Source organism: Thamnophis sirtalis, unplaced genomic scaffold (assembly GCF_051295495.1).
Source record: "Thamnophis sirtalis isolate CommonGarterSnake01/CBP01778 unplaced genomic scaffold, rThaSir2_p1.2 scaffold_5, whole genome shotgun sequence".
NCBI lineage: Eukaryota > Metazoa > Chordata > Lepidosauria > Squamata > Natricidae > Thamnophis > Thamnophis sirtalis.
In genome coordinates, this window is record NW_028261385.1 from 108,793,225 (window position 1) to 108,811,417 (window position 18,193).

At 37.7% G+C, this 18,193-nt stretch overlaps 1 protein-coding gene across 20 annotated transcripts in view; it reads left to right on the plus strand.

Moving 5' to 3' along the window:
• Positions 1–18,193, plus strand: part of ADGRL3 (adhesion G protein-coupled receptor L3) — a 540,567-nt gene that overhangs the window by 194,162 nt on the left and 328,212 nt on the right. The gene's annotated exons all lie outside the window — the stretch shown is intronic.

Consider the following 18,193-nt stretch of genomic DNA (forward strand, 5'->3'; position numbering starts at 1 on the left):
CATTTTCTTAAAAATAATGGGAGAAATAAACTTTTTTTTTAAATAAAGGGGGGGACATTTTCAGATAATTTTCTTTAATTTTGTTAAGGATATCTTTCTAATCTGCTATTATGTTAATCTAATCTAAATATACTATATTGCTTGATAACAGCAAGTGCTCTTTTCTGAAGAAAGGAAAAGTGCATGTCCAGAAGTAAATCATTATGGAGAATTTTTTATTTCTACTAAAAAAAAGAGCTGGAGGAGCAACTGATGTTTATGCAATGTTAATTGTGATCAGAGCAGATTTAGTAACCTAAAGCAAGGAGTACCCAAGGCTGTCAATCCCACTCTTTGAGGAGATTTATATTCCTTTTGAAATAGGCAGGATACTTATCTTCGAATAAATTTTTCTACTGAATATCTACTATGCTTCTGTTGTGCTTAAGTCTTGCCTTATTTCCCAGGGAAACTGATTGCCATTGGGAATATATCAATTGTACTCACTAGTAAAGTAGAGGCAAGGGAACTAATAATAGATGAATTTAGAACTTATTTATTTATGAATTTAGAATGTATTTAAAACTACAGCAAATTTGGATTTAATTAGATCTTATTTTATCCTTGTCTTCCTTGATAAGAGTTATAAGTGTTAAAAATGGTGAGCCAGAAACCAGCAGGCTAGGAGGAACTGTTATATAAATTTTGAGCAAATATCTCTGGGGTTCAAGGCCATGATAATGGAAAAGTGGCCATTGCCTTGAAAGGCAGGAGGGAAAGGTGTAACATTTAAACCTTGGAGAAAACATATGTCAGAGGTTTCTGTGTTTTGATACTTTGTGTGTATATGGTTTGTACTTTATCCGCAGTAAATCTGATTGTGCCACATCTGTGAGTTTCATAGCGTCTGGAAAGACCAGATTTATTGCCATGCTTGGCATGAAATCTGAAAGCAAAATTTTACTACCTATATTTTTCTACCTATATTCTCAGTGTCACAAAAGAGCCTATGCCTTGAATCAATTTGTGATACAGATAGATCAGTTTACTCCAAAATAAATCAGGTAACTATTAGGTGGAACAAAATTGACTATCACTATCACAAAGTCCCATAACAATCTTGACCCAAAATCTGGCAGCCATTGCTAGAGCAGCTGCAGCAGCCACAAACCTTCATTACTGAGTAACGGCCTTATTGCCTGAGAATTAATATTAATGATCTAGTCAAGCAAGTGACCACCAACTGTGAAACCCTTCACTTCCAATAAGGTAGCACGCAGTGCAATATTACTGACTTTCAGCTGTTAGTTAGTTTAGGATGTTGCCTGGCATGAAAAAGAGGCTTCATTTACCAGCTTAAACAGGGACTGTCAGGTGTAATAATGAGGAAATGCATTCAGTAGTTATCCTCCACTTCTGATATCTCTTATGTGAGGATGTAGGAAGAGGGAAGAAGAAAAGTGAATAATTGTTTCCTTCCTTCCTCCTTCTACCAGTTTCTCATTGTAAGTCTTCCATTGGTACCCAGACTTGATTTAATGCAGACTGTTTGGATGTCAATGGAGGACTTAAAGTATTTGTGGAGGTTTTTTGCAACCTTCCATATATGAATTGTCAGAAAAAGTGTCACTCAAACAAGTCTTAACTTCAAGGGGCACTCAGAAATCAAGTGTATCCTAGACATGTGGAACTTTAGTCAAATATTTAGGCATTTACGTTACTCTTCAAACTCAGGTAGAAATACAGTTGCAAACTCTAATAGACTTTGGCATGACATACAAGTTAATTAGCGTGTAACCTAGAATATTTTTTACCCTAAGCCCTGCCTTCCGTCTCTGTTCTACTCCTGGAAAATTTTGAGGATTTTCCTGAGATGTGGTCCACCCCATGAGACTACTGGAGTCAGAAGGGAGACTTTCTCCTTATCTCAACAGACCGGTACTCAGCAACAATAGGACCATTATGTTGTGATGGAATGTGCACCTGCAGGAGCAATGGGGGAGATTTTTGGCAATGCAGAACCTTCCCAAAAAGAGGTCCAGATTAAGAGATTGCACAGTCTCTGAGGGTGGGGAGAAGAGGTTCAGGGTAGCCACCCCCTAGAATCTCTCAGGATATATTTGGTAGGTAAGAAGATTATAGGTTTTGTTTGGCAACATTCAGTTCATTAGGTGTACGCAAATAAAGGATTGGACTCAAGTGGATCTTGCTATCTTGTCTCTGGGCTTCAGTATGACATTTATTCAGCCTTGGACTGATACTATATCCAGGTTCGGAGGGGCACTTAACTGGAAGAAATATAAAGAAAGGCAACAAGGATAATGGGAGTTATATGTTGGAATGAAAGTTGTGTCATTAAAACATATAAAGTTGAATAATGGAAGAAATTACTGGGGATGGTTTTCCTTTGCTAAACTGTCATCTTTCAGGGAAATTTCCATCTAGTTTGTCACAGAGAAACAGTATTTGTCTGAAATGCTATATGGTTTCCTGCCTAAGCAGGAGGTTGGACTAGATGACCTCCAAGCAGTGGTGGGTTCCGGCTTCAGCTGCTCAGCGGAGCGTTGCGCAGATGCTGTATGCCCCATGCTCATGCGCAAATGCCCCGGATGGCTCAAATAGAGGTAAGGAGAGGGGGCGGGCAGGTGGGCCATCTGGGGCATCATACCGGAACAGTACCTGGTACTCCCAGCAGGCACCAGGGCGTACCGGTCGTATCCCACCACTGCCTCCAAGGTCCCTTCCAACTCTTGTTATTCTATTATTCTAACCAAGCATAAAACTCAGGGACCTAAATGATTCCTTCCAAAAACATGATTCTGTTGGAGAAAAGAAGGAAAGAATATTGGGGGACAAGGGTTGCTCACAACTTGATTTAGTAGGTTTTTTATTATCTTTCATACCTTGGTCATTGCTGACAGCTGGTTCTCTGAAAACAAGTCTGTTCATATGACATACACAACTAGGTCAAGGGGTTGACCCAGCTGAGTCAAAGATTTCACCTATAACCTGTCAATTAATCCCAGGCAGTTGATTAGAGCTAAATTAAATCTCCTTGATTAATGTATCATACAAATAGACAGGACTGAGTGGTTTAATAAAGTGTTAACATTTGTTTCCCTACTTCTAAAGGAAAGTTCTAAACAAGGCAGAACTCTTAGGTGCTCTGCCACTTTTTCACTTGGTGTCCACTGAATGCAGATGGAAAAGAGACCAGAAGGGGGTACATATTCTATCAACCAACTTCATACACAGTGCTGCTAATCCCAGTCCAGTTGCCACAAGGACTTCTATTACCTTTCTTCATTTGCTGTCACCCCAAAAGTCAAGATTTGGCAGCTGTTCAGCTTTCATTGTGATGACTGGGAGAACTTTGCTCCCTTGTAATTAAATGATACCAATGGATAGGGCAAAGGGAATGGTTGACTCAATCAAATCATGTTATTCCAATCAAGTTACAGACTTGCAGCACAGTTTCTTTAGAGGAAAAGAACATCTAGACTGGATGGCCTAAAGCAACAATGTTAGTTAATTCACTGTGTCACTACCAGTATATTTCAACCATCACTTTAGAAGGGATAAGTGGTCATCATTTGAACCTGGGTAGAATGCCTTTGGGCTTTTGTAATTTGTATTAGTCATTTTTCATTGACTTTAATTCCTGCATTTGACTAATCTACTCTGAAAAATGTGTTAGTCCTAAAATGAGGAATTGGTAGAATGGTTTTCACCTTTTCAGAAAACTACTTGGTCATTTGAAAGGGGAAAAACTATGGTCTGTTTTAAAAAAAGCAAGCTTTTTCCAAGTTGACTCATTAAAGCAGCTGCATCTTTAAAGCAAGCTATTACAAAAAAAAGCTTGAAAACATACCAGAATACTTTAAAATGACGAATTCCCATATCTTTGTGTTTTGATCCTGTCTTTTAAATGATCTGCAAAACATGCCACGTCTATTATTATTAGCTGACACAGACACAGACACACAGACACACACACACACACACACACACAAGTTTGGATTTCTTGGTGGTGTTCATTTGCATGAATATTTCACTTCTGCATATATTTAAATTCAGCACTATTAAAAAGGGCAATCATGTTGAATTTAAATACCGTATTTTTCGGAGTATAAGATGCACCAGAGTATAAGACGTACCAAGATTTTGAAGAGGCAAATTTTAAAAAAAGAGTAGGTAGGTAGATAGAGGGATAGAGAGGGAGAGAAAGAGAGAGGAATACAGTAGGTAGGTAGGAAGAGAGAGTAGTTAGATAGGTAGGTAGGTATATATATATATAGAGAGAGAAATAGAGAGATAGAGAAATACAGTAGGTAGGTAGGGAGAGAGAGAGGGTGTAGGTGGGCAGGTAGGTAGAGGGATAGAGAGAGAGAAATAGAAAGAGATAGAGAGAGAGAAATACAATACATAGATAGGGGGAGAGAGAGAAAGCAGGTAGTTTGGTAGGTAGAGGGATAGAGAAAGAAAGAGAGAGAGAGAGAGAGAGAGAGAGAGAAATACAGTAGATAGGTAGGGAGAGGAAGAGAGAGAGTAGGTAGACAGGTAGATGTTTCCAGGTGTATTTATCCCTGGGCTGGAGAAGGAAATCGCTGACAATCTGCAGTACCTAAAACTCTCTCTGCTGGCACAGCACTTGATCAATTCTCATCAATCAGTTAAAGAGCTCTCCAAAGGGGGGAAAAAAGTTTTTGCATTCTGCAAACCTTCCAAAAATGGCCCTTTTTTTGCAAAAACAGACCCTTTTTTTAAAAAAGCACGAATAGCCTGGGGGGAGGGGGGCTTGCAGAGTGCTCCAGGGGGGCAAAAAAAGCAAAAAATTGCCCATTTTTCACAAAAATAGGCAGGGTTTTTGTCAAATAAATTGCATGCATAGCCTTATGGAGGCTTATAGAATGCTGCTGGGGGCTGGAGGGGCAAAAAATGGTCCGTTTGTTGCTCATTTCTGCCCTCCCCAGCCCCCAGGAGCTCTCTAAAAGCCTCCACAAGGGTATGCACAGCCATTTTGGTGAAGGGGCGGGGCTTCGGGAGGCAAAAAATGCTGTATTCGATGTATAAGACGCACCCAGATTTTCATCCTCTTTTTTGAGGCAAAAAGGTGCGTCTTATACTCTGAAAAATACGGTATCCTTATGAATAATTTTCTTTTCTGTATTTTTGATGGCTTGAAATAAATAAATGTGAGTAGATAAATAGGTACCACTTTGGTGAGAAGGTAACAGAAATGTCTTTGGACAGAGCTGGCTTAATGGCTTACAGAAATCGAGATGAGCACTGCCCCCTAAAGTCAGCAACTACCAGCAGAGTAAAGGGACTCCTTTACCCTTTTTTTAAACCTTGAAATAAAACTGACCTGTTTTTATCAATCAAAATTTAAACTACTGTTATTTAGGATCAATTCTGAAGTTACTTTTTATAGTTTTTGTATTGTGGTTGTGTGCTTGCCCAAGAATGCACAAGGAAATGATGACACCCAGGAGGATTCTACAGATCCTTCATCCACAATCATGTAATTGAATCTTTCCTCTTTCCTGCTTGTTCTGCTGCCCACCATCCATTCTCTTCCAGAACCAGTCCCTCTCTGGATTGGTTTACTTTTCAAGTAGTTGAGTAGTAAATGTCCCTTGACTTTTCAGAGGTGCTTAGCTTAATGGAGATGAAGAGTGTTCCAAATAAGGATGAAACCAGTCACACGGTGCCTCCTGGTGGTCAATGTAAGAGAATGAGTGGGTTGATTCAGTAAAGAAATTCAAGCCTTTTATTATGGATAACAAGATTAGGCAATTAATGTGAGTGAAAGTCAAAGGGAGAAATGAAAACAAAAAGAAAAATGATGAAACTAACTTGAAGAGATTGGTTTCAACTGACTGCTTTCCAGACAAGATTATGTACATATAGAGAACAAGAACAGAAGGAAATAGAAAAACAAATGCAAATAAAGAAATCAGTACAACTCAGATGATTTTTCAATATACATACTCAAAATTTAATATCTCATATAGCTTTAGAGTCAGCTTTTTACTTACTTATTATCCTATCTCCAATCCAGCATTTTTTTGATTCAGGTTTCTTCCTTACCTGGCATTTATTTATCCATCTGTAGAAGAAATATTTCTTCCTCTTAGAGAAAAAAATGCAAAACAAAGACAAAACACAGCTGCTATATTCTTTCTTTTTTTAAGTTCAATTGATAGAGGAATTTTCCTGCTACTGATTGGTTTTTCAGAACTTGATTTTCCAGGCTCTGATGATTAATGTATTGACAGTTTTAGATTGGACTGACATATCACATGCAAACTTTCCTTTTACCTTTACTCTTTTCTGTCTTGAGATGTGATTTCTTCCAATTTACAGTTTTCAATACACACACACACACACACATATGTTATGTACTGTACATCTACATAAACAATAAAATGACTGCCATAGGAAGCAAATATGTATATGTACTTGTGGATGGTAACAGAAAATTAATGCTAATTATCAGTACTGCTACTGATGATGTTACCTAGTTAGGTAATAAAATATCTGCAAGCAAACAACCAAGCTTTGAGAGCACCAAACACTCCATAGTTCAACCTTGAGCTACAGATATTCTCTTCTACTGGAACTAATGTCAAAATCTATATTTGCTTAATCATCTGTTTCCCTGATTAAATATAAAATCCAAACATGTGAGGAAATCACTTATTTATGACTTTATGTGAGAGCCCTTTGAGACAATCCAAACAAGAAACCAAAACCATGAATACTAATTCTATCTTTATTGTGAGCTTACAGTAACAAAATATTGCCTCAAAGCAGCCCTTCCCTCTCATCCCCCCCCCTTCCCAGAAAATGGGGGGGGGAGAGTTTCTCTTCTGAGGTGCTTTCCAGACCCCTGTTCCTTTTTCGGGATGAGGTATCTTTTGTCTGACCATTGTCTAGGCTGCAGTTCTTCCTCCTCCTGTTTCCCAAGGTTATTTTCACAGTCCATTAATCTTGCTTCTCTGTTCATAACAACACACATTAATTTTTAAAGCCATACCCCTTAACTGGTTTAGGAATTTAGCACTGGAGGAAGGCACAGAATTTCAGAAGGAAAATGGGTTAAGCGGTTTGTGCTGGGCACAGAATCTTTAAATGTATAAATATATTTTAAATAGCTGTACATTTAAGAGAAAACAGCTGTAGCATTTGAAGAATAGATCTCAGAAATATAAAATGGGGGCGGTTTCTACTCCATTCTATGCAGAACTCCTAAAAATGTATACCCCCCTCCCATCCCATATGAGACAGGAAGAAAGGTGCAGCTGTAACTAACAATGTACCTGAGTTTGATCCCTTATACCATGCATGTATTTTGGTTTCCTTTCCTGCCTTCTTCCTTTAGAAAGAAATCTGTGTTCATTTTATCACAGATATTTTCATTGGCAAAGGGCTTATTAAAAATTATTACCATAGAAACACTGCACACTTGTTTCTAACAAAGCAGATCTGAATTCAAGATTATAGTCTAGATAAACATTGAACACTGTAAAACAATTTTCTTAGCATCCATATTCCTTTCAAAAGTTTTTCCTTTATATATATATATATATGTGTGTGTGTGTGTGTGTGTGTGTGTGTGTGTGTGTGTGTTTTGTTTTGTTTTATTTGTGCTGATAAATAAATAAAGGGAGACTAGTATAGATCTATTTCAAGCTATTTAGCTCTCATCAGCTAGCCATACCCTTGCTGGGATTCGAACCTGTGCTGTATTGCATATTAGGCAAACGTCTTAGCCATTAAGCCACAGGTCTCCTCCTTATCAGCTTATATTATATATATATATATATATATATATATATATATATATATATATATATATATATATATATATATATATATATATATATATATATATATATATATATATATATATATATATTTATATTCATTCATTCTTTTGTTTCCTGATAAATATTATCAATGGGAATGCATATTAATTAATGTTGTGTTCACAGATAATATCTAAAGAATTCATACTAAGTAATGGTGTATGTTGAACACACAGAAACAGTGCAACTGCATACTTATGATAATGTCTGACATAAGTATATGGGTAGTGGTACTTGCATAATATCATTTACATGTTGACATTTAACCTATTATTGCCTATTCCCATCTCCAAGCAGGCATGCATTACTATAACTCCCATCTCTCCATTCCTTTTGTTCCTTTGAAATAATTGCTATACTCCAATTATTGGAATCTTCCTATCAGGGCTCTTTTATATTTATTAAATCAAATTTGCATTTCTCTACTATGAATTCAAACACATTTATTTATTTATTTGAGATTTAGTGTGCAAGTAACAAATAGCTTCAGCTATTTCTATCTCTTTCTCTCTGTCTCTCTCTGTGTCTTGTCTCTCTCTCTCTCTCTCTTCCCCCCTCCCCCCTTCCCCCCCCCCCAAGAAAAATATCTTCTACAGGAATAAAAAAATGTTGTCACTTTTTTAAAAAAAAATCCAATTATTAGAGTACATGATAGGGGCTTTTTTTAAAAAAAGGGGGGAGAGGAAGTTCTTTTTAATCTACAAGGATGAGAAAGTATGCTCTGTAGCATAAAAACCATACCATTTTATTTCCAGGACCAGACAGGTTTCCAGAAGCTCTACATAAGACTGAATATGTTCATATTTTTATCATATGATGTAAGTTACATCTAATACTATTATGAAATATTGATTAATATATTAAATACATATTTCTACCAAGTACAATATGAATAGGTTAAATAATATTGAAAAATAAACAGTAATAGAGGATTCTTTTCTTTCTAGAAAATATCATAGCAAGGGCTATTTTTATTGTCCCATTTTCATAAAAACAATAAGAGCAAATAAGATAATTCATATGTAAACATCTTCATGGGAACTTTGGGATTTATAGTCAGTCTCATTTTCTACCAAAGACTCATTTGATGCCAAAGATTTTTTATTTTGGGGTGTTTGCTTCTTGGGTTTCTGTTATGTACGCAGAGAGAAGATAAGCTTTGCTGCTGCTTTTATTTGGTCCTGTGATTGAGAAATGTGTTGTTGTGTTTACCAGATGTGGGTTGCTCCTGCTTCGGCCTGCTTCGGCCAAACCGGTAGTGGAATTCAGACCTGGGTCACGCCCCTGAACTGGTTCCTTTACTGCTGCTGGCCTGCCGCCATTTTAGTTTTTAGTGACTGCACATATGCAGTTCACTGTAAATTGTTCTGTCCATGAGCGAAGAACAATTTACATTGAGCAGCATATCTGCAGGCTGCGCACATGTTGCGAACCAGTAGTAAAAATGGCAGCAACCCACCCCTGGTGTTTACATATATGGATGGCTGTGAACTGAAAGGAATTTGAGAATATGTTGAAGGCGCTAATCTGACCTGTTGCTAAAGGTCCTATAAGGAAGTCACAGTGACAAAGAAGATGGCCCTCTAGCTAAAGAAGTTGCTTTTTAATAATAGATCAGTTGGGGTGCTTTCATCCATGATTGTTTTCCTAGTCTGCTTCTTTCAACTGGTTACTGCTGCATTTTGTTTACTGGGGTCATGTTGAAGTACTAATCCAGTCTTAACATTCCTCCAGGCTGAATTCCCTGGAGGAATATTTGGGTTGCTGTTGGATTGTACTAGACTTGTTGTATATGCTGAGGTTGTTCAATTTTTAATCAGTCAGCTAAATCTGCTCCAACATATGCAGCAAGGCGCACACATGATTTCATATTCTTCCTGGATGAAATCCTATGTGTCCAGGTGGAAGAACACTGGGTAATTTTGTTTTAGACTGGCTATTGGTATGAATCTCTGCAGGGGCAGTAGATAAGTTAAAATGTACTTTCAGTCATGTATTAATAGGTTTGTTTTAATTTATTACTTTATGAAAGTTTATATTAGCTATATTGATCATCCTATTTGGCTGGAAAGTCATTCCAAATGCTATGGAATGATTGGGATTCCTTGATTGTTTTCCTTGGCTGTTTTTTCCTTTGGTTTTAGTTTTATGCAACGTATAAATGCATTGCATTGCTACTAATGTGTGAAGATACTAGTAGCAGTCATAGAAGTTTAGAGGTAAAATTTCTTCAGTTTGCTGTTGGAATTTAGTTTTCTTTTTCTGGTAACACCTGAATCAGGAGAAACCTATAAAATTCTGGTGTAGTGACTAGTGGTGTTGTATTTAATGAATAAGCAAATTAAGGTTAAATTATGATACTCTTTGGGTAGATGAAATTAGGGAGTTTGTTGTATGACGGATTACATTTCTAAAGAGAAAAATAGGTAGCAGTTTGGAGATGCCCCTAGAGTCACTTTTTTCTTAGTAAATAAGAACTCTTCTCTATTTACTTACAAACCTACCGTAGTTGACCTCTCTGGCAAGAAGCATTATCATCTTCTGGTAGTGTATTAAATATAAATTTTCGTGACATGAATTATTTTGGCATTGGAAAACTCATTTAAACCCCTACAATGTGTTTTATGTGGGCCAAACTATAGCACTGCATAATTGTACTGACCTTTTTAATAGTCATCAAGCCAGATTTAAAGCCTTGCTAACCATCCAAATTCCAAAATACCCCAGTTACTTGGCAACTTGCCAAATATATATTTATGTGCTCTTTACATAGTTCACTGAAAAAGGCCTTGCTTTATACCACATTCTATAGGCATGGATAAACAAATGTGTACTATATTTCATAGACTCCTGGTCCAATGCTTTAGTACTAGCCTTTTTTAAATATATCTGCAATTTGTATTTTAATTCTTATTTTCCAGTGTTATATCTCATGACTAAAGATCATCTGTAACTGTCCAAACCAATATGAAGGAACATATCATTTCTTAACTTTGCATTGTTTATGTCATGCGTATATTAGTTGCATATACATTGGAAGAAATATCCAATAATGGATTTTGTTTCATTTAGTTGATAATAGTGGCATTAATACTGAGCTTTGCTGTGGAAGTCACCACAATATTACCCTGCAGACATTAAGCCAATGTTAAGAATGGTAGGGATACAGATCATTTATTTTGTGTATGTTTCCTTTACAACTTCTCAGTTCATTTAGAATATAACGCAATCAAGGATATAGATAAAACCAACAAATATTCTATGGTTTGATATATAGTATATCAGTTTTTAGAACTGATTTTAAATTTCTACATGTAATTATTTTTCTTATAACATGGAAGGAAATAAAATGAAACATGACAACAATTAAAAAGAGTCAGTAGAAAGCATCAGAGAAGCAAATTGGAGAAATTTCTGGAGTGTAATTTAAATCATTATGTGTATATGAAATAGAACATGGGTGTCAAACTCAAGGCCGGGGGCTGGATCTGGCTTATGGGGTACTTACATCTGCCCTGTGAGACTGTCCTGAAAACAGTGAAGGACCAGCCCATGTTGCTTCTGCCAGCGAAAATGAGCTCCTGAGCTCCGTTTTCAGCTGCCATAGTCTCCTACAACCCTCTGCTAATAAAAAGGAGGACTGCGCTGGCCACCCCCACCCTGGTCATGTCCCCCCTGCTTCCCCCCCCTGAGGTCAAACACAACCCTGATGCAACCCTCAATGAAATTGAGTTTGACACCCCTGAAATAGAGCATACCCTTCCTGAGTATTTGGGGTAAAGATAATTTATGTTGTATTTTATGTAGTTAATTTAATTATACTGACATCAGAGAAGTCATATATAAAACAAAAATCCAGGTTAGAGCTACCCAGAACACCAAAAATAAAGACCTAATTTCCTCATTATAACACATTATTTGTTGTGACAAAAATATGCTAAAGTATATCTTGAACTGTTCCAGTATTATAGTTCTTTTTTTAAATTGATTAGACTATTTTCTAAACTGAGGGTTTAATTGAATACATGAAAACTCTCAATAGAAGTTGCAATTAAGAAACCTTATCTTACATTGGTTGGTAGAAGGCATCTCATTTGATTAAATAATATAATGTTTTTCTCAACACTTGCTTTTGATATGATTCATTTTTAATGTTTTACAATCTAAATGTCCTAATCAGTAGTAGTAGTAGTAGTAGTAGTAGTAGTAGTAGTAGTAGTAGTAGTAGTTAGTAGTAGTAATTCTGTATTGTCATTGCACAATGTATGTACAATGAGATTGGTTGAACTCCCTCAGTAATCATATTACTAGTAATGCAGCTTGCACATATGAATGTATGCATTTCACATATAAGTAATTGAGAAATTCACGTTTGTTGTTTTTTCAGCTTGCCAGCATCAGAGGGTTTGATAAAAATGTGAAATTATTTAACAGTACCCGTGTTACATATTGGGACTGGAGCAATAGGCTCAACCAAGGTCCTCCATTCCGGCGGGAAAATACTCAAAGCCGATTGGTGAGCCGTCTGACAGCTCCCTATAAAAGGAGCACTGGATTTGTACATAGTTATCGAATAAAGAGCTGTTTGTTGTCACTGAAGCCTGAGTTCTGTCTCATCCATTCACCCTATCTAACAACCAGGATGCCTGTATTATTCTAAAATAAACTGTACAGAATTCTACATGTGAGGAAAAGAACAGCATGACTAAAAGTTCCCCCTTGGAAGAGACAGTGCTGAAATTCTCAATTGGCATGACTGCTGCCAGGCAGAACCAGCCTTCTACCTTTCCCAAACAAGAACTGCCATTTTCTTTTCTGAATATATTTGAAAATGCTAAAAATTAGTCCAACCACTGATATATAAATCAACAAGCTCCTAAGAATATGGAAGTATCCGTAAGTCCTGTAGTTCAGGGTTGAAATGAAGAGTCCTTGATGCTCTCTGATATTGGTTGTTTTCTTGCAGATGTTTCCTTACCCAAACTAGGTAACATCACTTCCACAAATACAAATCAAAATATGGAACAGATATGTAGACAACACCTTCACTATAATAAAAAGAACCAGTAACAGAACACCCACAGAACCATCAATAACATGTTCAAAGGAATCCAATTTACCAGAGAAGAAGAAAACAACAATTCACTACTCTTCCTAAACATCCTGATCAACAGAGACCACAATGGCAAACTAGAAACACAAGTATAAAGAAAAACCACCCACACCAACTAAATGCTCCACTACCAAAGCAACCTCCCATAAGAGAAACTTTATTTAGATGAGCACAAATTCACTGCACCAACCTTGAACAGCAAAAGAGGAAAGAAAGCATCCATACAACATATTCCAACAAAATGGATATACATGCAACTTCATCAAAAAGTACCGGAGCACCCAACCCAATACAGCACTACCAACACAAGCCCTAAAAAGATTAACACTGTCATACAGAAGAACATCTCAGAAATCACCAACAGATTACTACAAACACATGGAATCAGCATAGCACACAAGACAACTAGCTCCCTTCAAAACATTGTAAGTAAACCAAAAGACCTAGCAGCCTTAGAAGAAAAGCAAGAGCCATCTACAACATACAATGTAATGACTGCAACAACCACTATGTAGGCAAACAGGCAGACGTCTGGCAGAACGCATCCACGAACAGCAACTAGCCATCAGAAGAAATGATGAAAACTCTTTAATTTCACAACACTTGGACAGATTTAACCATATTTTCTACTGAGAAATTGTTACCATCCTAGACCAAGCCAAGTCCAAAAACACTAGGAAATTTCTAGAAGCCTGGCACTCTGACATATTAGCTATCAATAAACACATAGACATAAACAATATCTATATACTATGCAAAAGAGACAATCAACAAGCCAAAATGGGAACAAAAAGACCAAATCAACTCCCCACCAGCAATCAGCACCCAGATAAGCATAGAGCTTAACATCAGACTAACAATCAAGTAAAGAATACCCCAATTAAGGAACTGCCAAACAAGCCAACAATAAACAGCCCAACTAAAGAACCTCTAAGACCACCCCCACCAACACTGAAAGGGCAAGCCACTAGAATAAAAGTTGAGCGCAAACCCCACTCCTTACTAGAACTGATGATGTTACCTAGTTTGGGTAATGAAATGTCAGCAAGAAAATAACCAAGTTCAGAAAGCACCAAAGATCCGTCATATGGAGATATATTCTATAATAACTTAATAATACAATAATACAATAGCAGAGTTGGAAGGGACCTTGGAGGTCTTCTAGACCAACCCCCTGCCTAGGCAGGAAACCCCATACTTAGTTGTTAATTAATTTAGCTACAAGTCTGTACACTATAATTTCAGATGAGGTTTGTGTGTACAGTATCAGTACATGTATTATTGTCATAATTATGGTTGGTCACATAGCCAGATAGATTTAGCATTTTTTTCACTTATCAAATCTTTCACAAATACCTGGTATAGGTAGATGTTATTTGATGGTGTTAAAGGTATCATCACAGGATGTAAGCCATTCCAAATAAAGCTGCCTTTTGCAATTGATCGAATGTGATCTTGCAATGCTGATTCTGTTCAAGTGGTTCTCCAGATGTTTTGGGATTACACTCAAGGCACCTATTATTATTACTCTTTCTCTTCTGTTCTGCTGTCTCCATATACTGCCACATACACTATCCATGCTTTTTTGTCTTTCTTATCAACAATTGTTAAGTCTACAGTGATATTTGGCATGGACTTGTCTGTTGAATTCTAATGTCCCAGGGTACTTTAGCTCCTTCTTTTTCTATTGTTTATTTTATAGTCCCACCAGTTTTTGCTTGCAATCAAATAGTATTTTTATAGATATTCCAATGCATCGTGGTTGCTATTTTGTCATGCCATTGTTGTCTGTGCAATCTTCTTCCAGCAGCCATCTATGTGGTCCACACAATTTTGAGCAGCAATACTATATCAGATAATGTTTATTTCCATAATAGAACATAGTTCTATCTATAATATTCTATAATAGAACATTATAGAATATTATATCATAATATATATATTGTTATAAAAATATTCTATAATGCCCTGTTACCATCTGATATAGAATCTACAGCTTCAGATTGTGCATGTAAAAGAGAGGGGATAGCCTAGCACCGTAATGGCAAATCTGTGGCACATGTGCCACAGAAGGCACGTGGAACCATATTAGCGGGCATGTGAGCTGTTGCCCTAGCTTGTTGTGCATGTTGGCCAGCTGATTTTTGGCTGGCCCACCCATACTGGCCTTTCATTCCCAGGAGTCTCCACGTGATGCCAGGTAAATACAGGGCTCGCACGGACACTCTGGGAGGCATTTTCAGCCTCCGGAGGGCCTCTAGGCAGGCAGGGGAGGACATTTTCGCCCTCCCCAGGCTCCAAAAAAGCCATGTGCGCATGTGCAGGGTGGTGGTGTCATTCATGTATGCACAGGGGATACGGCACGGGGGGGGCAGTAAATTATGGGTGTGGGCCAGGGGTGGGTTTCAAAATTTTTTAGAACCTATTCTGCAGATGTGGCCTATTTTGTGGCAGTCATGTGACCAGTTGGGCGTGGCCAACTTGGAAAATGTGGTGAAACTCACTTAACGATGCTCTTGCTTAGCAACCTAAATTTTAGGCTCAATTGTGTTCGTTCGTTCTTTCCTTCCTTCCTTCCTTCCTTCCTTCCTTCCTTCCTTCCTTCTTTCTTTCTTCATCTCTCTCCCACTTTTTCTTTCTTTTCTTTCTTCCTTCCTTTCTTTCTCTTTCTCTCTCTTTCTGTCTCTCTCTCTCTCTGTCTGTCTGTTTGTCTGTCTGTCATTCTCTCTGTGTGTCTCTGTCTCTCTGTCTCTCTCTCCTCCCTCCCCCATCTGTCACTCTGTGTGTCTGTCTCTCTGTCTCTCCCTCCCCCCCTCTCTCTCGCTGTCTCTCTGTCTCTCTCCCCTCTCTTTCTGTCTCTGTCACTCTGTGTGTATGTGTATGTGTGTGTGTGTGTGTGTGTGTCACTCACTCACTTAATCACTCACTCTGTGTGTGCGTCTCTCTCTCTTTTGTCTCTGCACCTCTGAGCCTGACCGGAACTGGATGGGTGGAACTGCCAGCATGGCAGTGGAAGATTGGACCATGTGATGGACTTGTGGGTGTGGGGACACGTTCATTAACTTTCAACTGAGTGGGAAATCCAGGAAGTTTTCAGATTCGGGTTTTCCACAGATGTGCCAATATGTTTCTCTTAATAAATTGGAACTTTAAGGAAAGCTCTGCCTTGAACTCTGATTTAATTTTGGATGATATTTGGAACGCTGACACAGATGTTTTTGTTATTTGATAGCCATGGCCTGACTTGTTCCATATTGCTTACAGAGGAATTGGTGCAAGACAAACAATAGTGATTATACTGAGTCTCCTTGAATGATTCCTTTCTTGATATTAGCCTCTCTCAGCCTGTCACCATTGACCAGCAACTTTGTCTTCCATTGTGCCATTGTGCCTTCCATTGTGCCATTGCACAAAGTGATGTTTCTACTGATTCCTGTTATTTCTGGACACTTGATTATTCAAAAACATGGCAGGGAGTCGAATGCTTTCTTGTAATCAATCCAAGCTACATTCAAACTGGTCTTTCTTCTATCATTATCATTATATTATTATTATGTGGTTAATCTTTGGTGAGATTCACAGCCTTTGGGGCTGGTTGGTAGCCTAACAGCTCGAGTCCTAACCAAGGACCTAGGAAGTGTTAAGGTAACGTTGGAGGATATAAGCTGTTCCAAGTAAGGTAGTTTTTGTGTAGAATCAGAATGTTCAAGTCTGATAAATTCAAAATTTACAAATAGCGAGGTAGCCCTTTAGGTATTGCTCCAAGGCCTCCAATTACAATTGGGACAACACATGATTTCTTTTGCCACAGTCGCTCAACCTCAATTTGCAAGTCCCGGTATTTTGTGATTTTTTTTTATCTTCAATTCGTGCATCACTAGGTATTGCGATGTCAATGGACCATACTTTTTTCTTTTCAATTATTGTTATGTCAGCAGATAGATGTTGATAGCTGTAGACAGATGTTTACAAATGTTTGTTGACTTTGCCGCCTAGGACTGAAAGTGGGTGACTGGTCCAAGGTGATGGCTAAGGAAGGGCCAGAACCTGGGCATCCCTTGTTCCTAGTCCAGCTTCTTAAATTGAGCAACCGCATCAGTGGTTTAGTATCTGTCACCTATGTTAAACAACTCAAATTACTGTACTTTGCAATTTACTATTTTAAATTACTGTATTATTAATGCAACAAAATAAGATGATAGAAGGAGACCTGGGGAGTTTTTTTGTTAGTGAACAGAACTTCAACACAAGAAAACACATTCTTTTGAAATTGCCGGTTAGAAACTATTGATTTGCCTGAGAGAGAAGTCGATTTTTGATCTTAGAAAGTCTATGATGGATGAACCTAGTGGAAATGAAGTCCTTTTCTTTTTTTCTTTTCTTTCTGTTCTTTTCTTAAGTGACTCAGGCTAACTGCTTGTGAATTGTATGGTCTCATAGTATTCCAATAGCGTTACAAAACTGAACACTGGAAACCTATGAATACGCACACACTAACACTAACATCGTCTCCCCAAAGGTTGGAAGGGGAAGGAAGGGCTCAAACATTCTGACTACACCCCTCCCCCAAAATCACATTCTATCCCCCTTTTAAAAATATAATTATTTTTATTTTTAAAATACCAGATACAAGACTGCAGGAAGAAACACTGCTTTGTCCTACACAACAGGCAGCAAAACAGGTTTTAGATCTCTCTGTAGCAACTTTGTTCCAATCCTAGACAAGTATCAGTATCTGAAATTATACTGTATAATTCTGAAGTACAGTGGTTCAGTTATTAAGTAAGACATCACATGACCCTGCTGCCATTAAGTGAATCACTGCGGTTATTAAAGGAGCCATGAAACTGCAACTTGAAATTTCACTGCTTATTTTTCTATTGAGTCAGCTTGTTGCAACCCAGGAGTGAAGCATCCAAATTTCAATTATCTTACTGCAGGAATACTGTGATGGTCATAAACATGAATATCAGTTATAAAGTTACCTTCTTAACACAATCATAGCTTTGAATGGTTGCCAAACAGGGCAATTCTTAAGCAAAATAAAGTGTGTATGTTTCCTATTTTATGGGTCCTAAAGTTCACCTCTTGATTGGCAAACCAACAGTTTGCAGTGTATTCTGAGAACATCTCACATCCCCTTTGCTATGTTTGAGACGACATGACCCAGCCAAGAGTAAATAGGGAATGGTGACAGGAAACCTCTTAGACAGATCTTAAAATCAGC